This window comes from Pongo pygmaeus, chromosome 12 (genome assembly GCF_028885625.2).
Source record: "Pongo pygmaeus isolate AG05252 chromosome 12, NHGRI_mPonPyg2-v2.0_pri, whole genome shotgun sequence".
Taxonomy (NCBI): Eukaryota; Metazoa; Chordata; class Mammalia; order Primates; family Hominidae; genus Pongo; species Pongo pygmaeus.
In genome coordinates, this window is record NC_072385.2 from 91817313 (window position 1) to 91826309 (window position 8997).

Genomic DNA, 8997 nt, shown 5'->3' on the forward strand with positions numbered 1-8997 from the left:
GCTGATTTTGGCTCTGATGGATGAGGAGCTAGCTCTCTATAGCTCTTTTATGTTGCAGGCTTGCCTCAGTGTCTGGGGTCCTAGGTTGTTGAGAATGAGGGACTGGGAAATATATTTGGGAGCTCTGTGTTTATGGGTGGTCACTGGAAGGCTTTGGTGAGAGGAAGATGGGGGCTGGAGCTGAGGGGCTGGCCATCTTGCTGTGGGCTTCTGAAAGCCAGAATATTGGGGCTTTCTTTACTCTGGTGTACCACCAATAACCCTTGTTGTCCCTGTTCTCCAAGACGATGAAATTTCCTTGGAGGAGACTTCTTCCCTTCTTCCCCTCCCCTCTGTCCTTTTCACTCTTTGCCTCTCCCTTCTCTGGCCTTAGGATTCAGACCCTGGTTGCAAACCATTCTGACAGCTGAGGTTGTGGATGTGGTTAGAGTGCCCTTACCATGGCTGTATACATATTTTGAATTAATCTCCCACTTATTCTCACTTTCATCACCTACCTTGTCTATTGTCTTTGAGTCAGACCCTCTCCAGGGTAGGGCCAGGTGGGGCAGCTACAGCTCCTTCTAGGAAGCTTCTAGGAGATCAGGATTTCTATCCTGCCAGCTACTTTGCTTTGTCAGCTAATTCTCTTTTATTGGCTTTAAGATTTCTAGAAATGGGTGAAACTTTTCTTCTGCTGAAGGACTCCTTCCATTTTCTTCCCTATTAAGGATTTATACCTTTTAAAAATGTATTTTGGTAAAGTCTCAAGAGGAAGAGAACGTGAATGCATCTGCTCTTTTGCCATGGGACAGTCTTGACTTTTCTTTCACTTAAAAACATACCGTTAACGCTATTTAATTTGGATCTTTATCATTTTTTAATTATTTATTTAATCTGTTTAATTTTTGTTTCAATACAAGGTCTCACTCTGTTGCCCAGGCTGGAGTGCTGTGGCACAATCTTGGCTTACGGCAACCTCCACCTCTCAGGCTCAAGCCGTCTTCCCACCTCAGCCTCTTGAGTAGCTGGGAGTGCAGGTGCACGTCACCATGCCCAGCTAAATTTTGTATTTTTTTTTTTTTTTGGTAGAGATGGGGTTTTGTCATGTTACCCAAGCTGGTCTTGAACTCCTGGGCTCAAGAGATCCACCTGCCTCAGCCTCCCAAAGTGCTGGGATTACAGATGTGAGCCACCATGCCTGGTCTATCATTTTTTAGAAAAGATAATTCTACAGAGTTTTGCCCTGGTAAGCTCATGACATCCTTTGTGCAGCTGCGATAAGATCCATTTTTCTTCATCTCTCCATTCTGCAGTCCTGGAGCCCCAGCCTAAGCAGTTAGTCTGAAGGTTTTCTCTCTCCCTTTGCAAATTCTTGCTTATTTCCACATGCTGACCTGCCCACTTGAAGCTATCAGCAAGTTCTCTGAGAGGCTTTGATCACAGCAGCAAACTGGGTTTCTTTCATCAAACCAGAGGCTCCCGAATGGTGGGGTCTACCTGCTTGTCAAACTAGGGATCCCCATGGATGTAAATGACTTCCTAATTACACACATGGGACTGCCTCCCCAAATGGGATTGCCTCCCTCATCAGATTGGAGGCTCCCTATGTATACCTCTATTTCTTTTAGGACCAGGAGGATTTCTAGACATACGCGATGATCACAAATAATGATGAGCAGGGGGTTGGCGATGGGGGCAGTCAGGAGATACAAGCTCAAGGAAAATACAGTGATATCTGGGCTGGTTGGGCTGCAGTTGGCTGTTGGTCTAAACCTCAATGAGGTGCTCTCTCTAACCATATTTAAGAATTCCTGACTTAGATTAGATTTTATCTTTCTAGAATAGCTCTGTTTTCCCTTCAAGGAGGTCCATATAGGCGAATGAACCAGTCAGAGACCCCTCTCATCAAACAGAATAAACCTGTCACTCTCTGAGCAACAAGGACTAAGGGTCTAGAAAAATGGAAGTGCTAGAGGAGGTTGGGCTCAGGAAGGGCCCACATGTTTGAACCATTTTCAGTTCCCTCAGAGGATTACCAAACTCCAACTTGAATCAATGCCAGCCTTTACTGGAAGGTGTAAGTGGAAAGGAACTCAGCTACTGGGCACAAGACTTTATGAGTAATAACATGGCTACAGGAAAGAAAAAGATGGAGCCAGGCTAGGTATCAAGACTAATGATTTAAAAATGGGAAATAATATACATATGCAATAATAGCAAGCAAGCTAAGATAGTTATATTACAAGTACATTACAGAATAACATGTTACCACTAACATTTCTACTCCTAGAACACTTAAAACTAGAAATCTATGAAACTTTCTGTATAGTATTATCCCATGTTTAATTAAACATTTACATATTCTAGGCCAGGCGCAGTGGCTCATTCCTGTAATACCAACACTTTGGGAGGCCGAGGTGGGCGGATCACCTGAGGTCAGGAGTTCCAGACCAGCCTGGCCAACATGGTGAAATCTTGTCTCTACTAAAAATATAAAAAAATTAGCTAGGTGTGTTGGCATGTGCCTGTAATCTCAGCTACTCAGGAAGCTGAGGCAGGAGAATCACTTGAACCCTGGAGGTGGAGGTTGCAGTGAGCTGAGATTGCACCACTGCACTTCAGCCTGGGTGAGAGTGAGACTCTGTCTCAAAAAAAAATTATATATTCTATAAATGAATTTTTTGGATAAACACTCTCATATGGTAAGACAGTCTTCTCTTTCTATTCTAGATTTTCTGTTTTCATCATTGAGCAACTGAGCATGTGTTATTTTTCAATGAGAATCTTTTTCCTAGAAAATAACATGTAGAGTGTACACCAGAGGTTGTAAACTCAGATTCTTACAGAATTCAGAATGGCAACAAAAATGAGTAAAGTGGACTGGATTTAAGAAAAATCAATAGCCAGAAATGTAATCAAACTTTCATTTTTACTTGACTAGGGCATAAGTATATAATATAATATAAACATGTATGATATTGGAGATTATATATTAAGTTTGAAATTGAAAAATGTAACATGAAAAAAAGAAATATGTAATTATTTTTTTCTTTCATACCTCATTACTTCTTTGCTTTAGAACCAGAAATGTGGCACTTTTTCTTTTACCCCAGCATATCAACGTTGAGTCTTGCATTTCATGTTGTGATGTGCTGTATAGAATTCAACCTTGAATCTTTTAACTGAGAGCAATCGTTTTACTTAGTTTCATAATGGAAAACAGCTGTTCATGGCTGAGCATTGATAGAATATTTGTATGATGGTTTTTATATTTAGGGTAACCACTCCTGAGATATTTGTAGAATTCTGGCATTCTAATGTTGCAAAATTTAGTTTTAGGGAATGAATTGTGGTTCAAAAAATTCCATTTATATTACAATACTGAGAAAGGTGAGTTCAAAAAATTGCATTTATGGCACAATATTGAGAAAGATCATTTTCATAAAACTAGAAACTTTTTTGGAATCTCATCCTGTCTTCAGCTCCACAATTTTTAGAGAGCAGTTGAAGAGACCTCTTTCATTTTTGAAAACTGATTTCAGCATGGGAAAATAAGCCAGATGATTCTTTGCCAAATGAGTTTCCCTAAGATATAATTTCACTAAGAATGAGAAAACTGAATAGTCCATTTGCATATTTGTGATGATTCTTAAAGAGATACCCAAAAGGGTTAGACGGCTTGTGATATTTACTGAAAAGGCATATACTTTGATCCAATCTTTGCTGGTGAGCTGGGGTATTTTTGTTGGATGATATGAACAAGTTAATAACTTTTCAGCTGTTCCTCCCCTCCCACCCATGAAAGACTCCGACATTACACAATAACTACCCTTTATTTATTAGAACAGACGAATGTTATGACTAGTGCTTATCCACTTTATCATGCAAAGCACTGAACTCTTTATGCTTTTAGCCATGGGAGTAAGTCCCATTCACTAGGCCCATGATATGCGTTCTATTTTAACTTTTTAGCACAAGGCAATTCCTGGTGAATTATTTAGTTTCCATAATTGTGCAAAATTGGCCACCTTAGATTTAAGATTCATAACAAGGTCAGTGTTAATGCTGATCATCTCAGGAGCTCTGTTTTGTAGCCAGGCTTACTAATTTTGACCTGTCTGCTTTAAATTTTTCAAGGCTTCTCAACACACAAAGCTAAGTAATTTCCTGAAATTGTGCCTGTTGATGGACACCATGCCCAAAAGTTCTCCAATCACATTGAAGTCTCTTTGGAACCATAAATAAATATAGCTGACTGGGTGGTATTATTTTAACTGGGCTCTCATAAGCTTCAGTAGGAAATGCCACAAATGATTTAACTTTTTCACACAACCTGTCCTGTAAGTTCTCAGCCATGTCGTCATCTTGTTGAGCAACCAGCGTTTCTGTTTAGTCTTCCATTTGCAAATACTTGTTTTTGTTCAAGGTATGAATTTCTCTATCCTCAGTGGATTCTCTTTTGTAAACTCACCATTCATAAAAGGTTTCAATGCATGAGCAATATTTTCTCCTTCTCCATACTTCATTTCACAGTTGTGTCATTTGTTTTATTTGCTTTGAAAAATAAAACATGTTAAAACGTCAGTCCTTTATTTTAGATCGTTAAGTTTCCCTACCAGCCTCACAGCTTTTTTGTTTGAATTCTTTTGATACTGACACATTTCATTTGCATGTCAAACTTGGAAGAATGTTTTTAACTTCTCCAAAAATAAAAAGCTATTTTCCGTTTTTTTTTTTTTTTTGCAAACATGAAAACACATAGCTCTCTTTGATGCTCTTTTGTGTCTGTCCTTTTGCTTGAGTTATGGATATATATATGAACGTCCATATAAAAGTTACTTTCTTCCCAACTCTGTTATAAGAAAATCATAGTCTAGGACGATGATGAGTGACTACTGACCCTCAGCCTCAGTGATAGGAAGAGAATGGGGAGTAGTGAGGGGTATGGTAGTATGGAAAACTACTCAGTTCCAGAGGACTTATTCCTTGCTGGAATGTGATTTCATTATAGACCTTCTAAATTCTTGAAACTTAAAGAAGGTGTAATGTACAAATAGAAAAGTGGATCTATTTTAAGTAAATGGCTTGATAAATTTTCCATGAATAGATCATAGATCGAGGAACAGAACAGCATCAGGACCCATAAGGCCCCTCACACTCCTTTCCAATTGAGATCTTTCAGTTTTTTTAAGAAAAAAGTACTTGGATTCATATGTGAACTCTCAATTTCTAACTTTTGTCAAGTAATTCAAAACATTAAAAAAATCCCTTGGGCCAAACAAAACACATCTCTGGCCAGAGTCAGGTCAGAAGACTACAGCCTGAAACCTCTGGTTTCCATGCTTTTCTTACTGTCTGGCAGCTCACACTTCTCTTCTCCTTCATCTAGAGGGGTGGGCAACCACGTTTCTATGTCATAATACCAGCCATGGTTGACTGGGGTCTTTCTCTGGGACTCTGGAAATGGGACACTGGAATTCTCTTTATCCTGGTGATGGTGCCACAAGTGGCTCCAGGCCTAGAGCAGGCCCGATTCCACCATTCATTGAGGAGCAGAGAAAGCTGATGCCCACAGCGAGAAGGAAGCAGAAGTGCAGAGTGAGAGAGTGGGAGAAACTGCTTGGTTCCCCAGTGGTTTTCCAGTTTTCGTGTTCTTGGTTCTAGCCCCTCTGAGGCCAGTATAGATAAGGGCTGAGGAGCTAATTAGGCTGGTAGGCTTCTTCAAGAATTCCAGAGGAACAGTCAGGTGGGTGGATCAGAGTAAATGATGCTGGTGACAGCCAGGGACTGGCAGCCAAGTGGGTGCGTTCTCCATGTGAGAGGCCTCTTCACTCAGAGTCACATCCTAGGCCAGTGGGCTGGGATCAGGGGTAGAAGGCCCTGCAGGCAAGTAAAAGATGTATATTCCCTCAGGTGAGCTTGTAACTGAGTTCTAGGTTAAGAAATGTTGGAGACTGAATGATTATTTCCAATTCTCCACTCCCTCCCTGCAATAGAATTATATACCCATGCCCTTTGTCATATGGCTTTGCATACACCCTACTAGAGGAGGTAGAGCCTATATTCCCATGCCGTCAACTGTGGGCTTGGCCAGTTACCTTGCTTTGGCTAATGGAAATATGGATGGACGTGACAACGAGACAGTTCTGAATTGAGGCCTTAAGAGTCATGGAAAGCTTCCACTAGCCCCTTTGTGTGCTGCTTCCATATGTAATGAGAAGAGCCTATCCCAGGTAGCTGCTGGTTCCAGGAGAGAGATATGGAACTGATCTGTACCCAACTGACCACCTGAATCACAGCCCTTCTATCCAACCAACAGATTGTGAGTGAGGAAAATAAATGTTTGTTTTTATAAGCCACTAAGATTATGGGATGGTTTATTACATAGTATTATCACAGCAATGTCTGACTTATACAGACATTGCTAGGTCCTAGGCAAAATTAGGGACAGAAGAGCCTGATTGTATCACAATGGGCCCAGGAGAGGGGAGAGGAGAGCTCAGGCTCAGAGGCAACATGGTGCAGGAATGTGGGTTCTTAGAGGTCATTCCTGAGGGCACCAGATCCATGTATGATTGGAAAAGGGAAATGAGAGTGGTCTGGGGGAAATACCTTTCACCTCATTGATCATCTGGCTTGAAGGAAAATCAGGAGGAACACAGGAGCCAAGCAGTTGTAACTGAGCTGGTGACATTCCAAGCCGTTGTATCTGCTCAAACTTTACATACTCTCCAGCTCGGTTAGCATTGACTCAGGAGCTGTGAGCATTGGTGGATCTAGTTGTGAGGATCCTGGGAAGGTAGCAGCAGGAAAAATAAGATAAAAGAGGGCACCAGCACCGCAGCTTTCAAATGCTCACAAGTGTGAGTGCGTGTGTGTGGTTATCTGATGGCTCTTTTATAAATCTGATGGTTGCTTTCTACCTACCTGCTTGCTGTTTTTGTTGACATCTCAACCTGGAGTGGGTTTGAGGCTGGGAGGCTGAAACGTATTCTGACCACATTCACCCACTTTCTGAGAACTTGCAGGCTCAGATGAAACCTGTGAAACCACAGACCTATAGGACAACTAGATGAACACAGCACAATGGGGTGGCCAGTGATATATGTTGCCACAGCAGAGGATCCTGGGCAGTCGTAGCACAGACAGGGTGTTTCTGATTTTCCTTCTTGAAATTCCTCTTCCCAAGGGCTTCCAAGCTCAGGAAGCTCTTGTCATCTCCTAATCGAGGCAGACGAAGATGGGAGTTCTGTAGGGAGGCGTTTCCACTTAATCAAGGCCAGTCATACCCAAGCTCTAGGATTAGACAGATCTGCAGATCTGTGCAGTTACTTGGGCAGCCTGTTTTCTGTCTCTGCTACCTTGTTATCTGCCCTTCTCTGAATTCCTGTAGCTTTTCCAGGATTTAAACAATGAGATTAACAGCTATCATTTTTTGAATGCCTACCATATGCTAGGCTCTCTAGTGGATCTTTTACAAGTATTATTGATAATAACAGCAAAGATAACTAATATTTACTAAGCATTTGCTAGGTGCCAGGCACTATGCCAAGCCCTATACTTGTATTAACTCACTGAGAATCCTCACAACGGGTCAACATGGGTGTCGTTATTTTTGTACACAAATAATCAATGGTGGAGCTCACTCCACCATTTGGATCTAGATTGGTCTGACTCCAGAGCTTTTGTTTTTTCATTGGTGATGCTCTCTTGCTTGATCTTGCTCTCTAGCCATGCCGCGAAGCTGTGCAGTTGGGCACCATAGGCTGGGGCAGATGCAGAGGGCTGGGATATGGAGTTAGATCAGGAGGATGAACGCAGGATGGTAGAAGTCCAGTGAGTCATTCATGAAGGGGACAGGGATAAGGTTCAACAAGAAGTATGGTGAGGCCCTAAAAGGCAAGAGGAGCAGAGGTACAGACAACCCAGAAGCCATCAGATGTCCTGGCAGGCAGTCCAGGGGCAGGACAGCAGATCCTGGAGGAGACAGAGCTGGCCACAGCACAACTCGTAGTTCTGGCTCTGCCCTTTACTAACTTTTGGGCAAATAACTTAACTGCCCTGAACTTTAGTTTCTTCATTTGTAAAATGGGCATAAAGAAACCTCCTTCGTAGGGTTGAAATAGCTGAATGAGATAGCAAACATAAAGCGCCAGTGACAATGCCTAGTCATGAGGATGTGCTCCACACATAGACTGCTACATTTCTAAGACAGGGGCTCAGGCACAGAGACAGGGAGAACCCAGGCTATCATAACTGAGAGTCAAATAAAGTGCCCCAGGAGCAGCATTCTAACTAACCTTCTGACTGGGATTAGTGTTTGTTTTAGAGACTGGAATGGGGTTAAGTGATCTCATTTCCATACACAGGAGGGTGGCTGAACTGAGTGAACAAGCAGGTACTGCTTTTTTCATAGATGGGTGTTGAAATCCCAGCCTCATACAGCTGACAGGCTCTTGTTCAGGACTTTGGACTTCCAGTCTGATGTCCTCTCAGTGATAGTGTGCTGCTGGTAAATAAACACTTGACATAAAATATGTTCAAGCATGTCAATGGCACATGCATTGTAATGGTTTTGAAACACGTCTGCAAATTCCTTGATGTTCCTCCCACTAAGAGATAGCATTGAATCCCTCTCCCCTTGAACATGGACCAGCCTCAGTGACTTGCTTCTAAGGAAGAGAATGTGGCGAAAGCGATGCTGTGTATCTGCTAAGGCTGTTTAGAGAAGCTTCTGCCTGGCTCTGTCTCCCGGGATGCTTGCCTTTGAAACCAGTTGCTATGTTAGGAGGATGTTTAGGCTACATAGAGAGTCCACATGAAATTTTGGACCAGCAGCCCCATCTAAGGTCCCAGCTAACAGCCAGCATCTATTGTCAGATCATCCTCGAAGTTGTCCCAGCTGATACCAAGTGGAGCAGGGATGAGCTGTTCTCAACAAGCCCTGCCTAAATTGCTGATTCATGAGCAAAATAAATGTTTTCAGCCAATAAGTTGTGGATGGTTTGTTTTGTA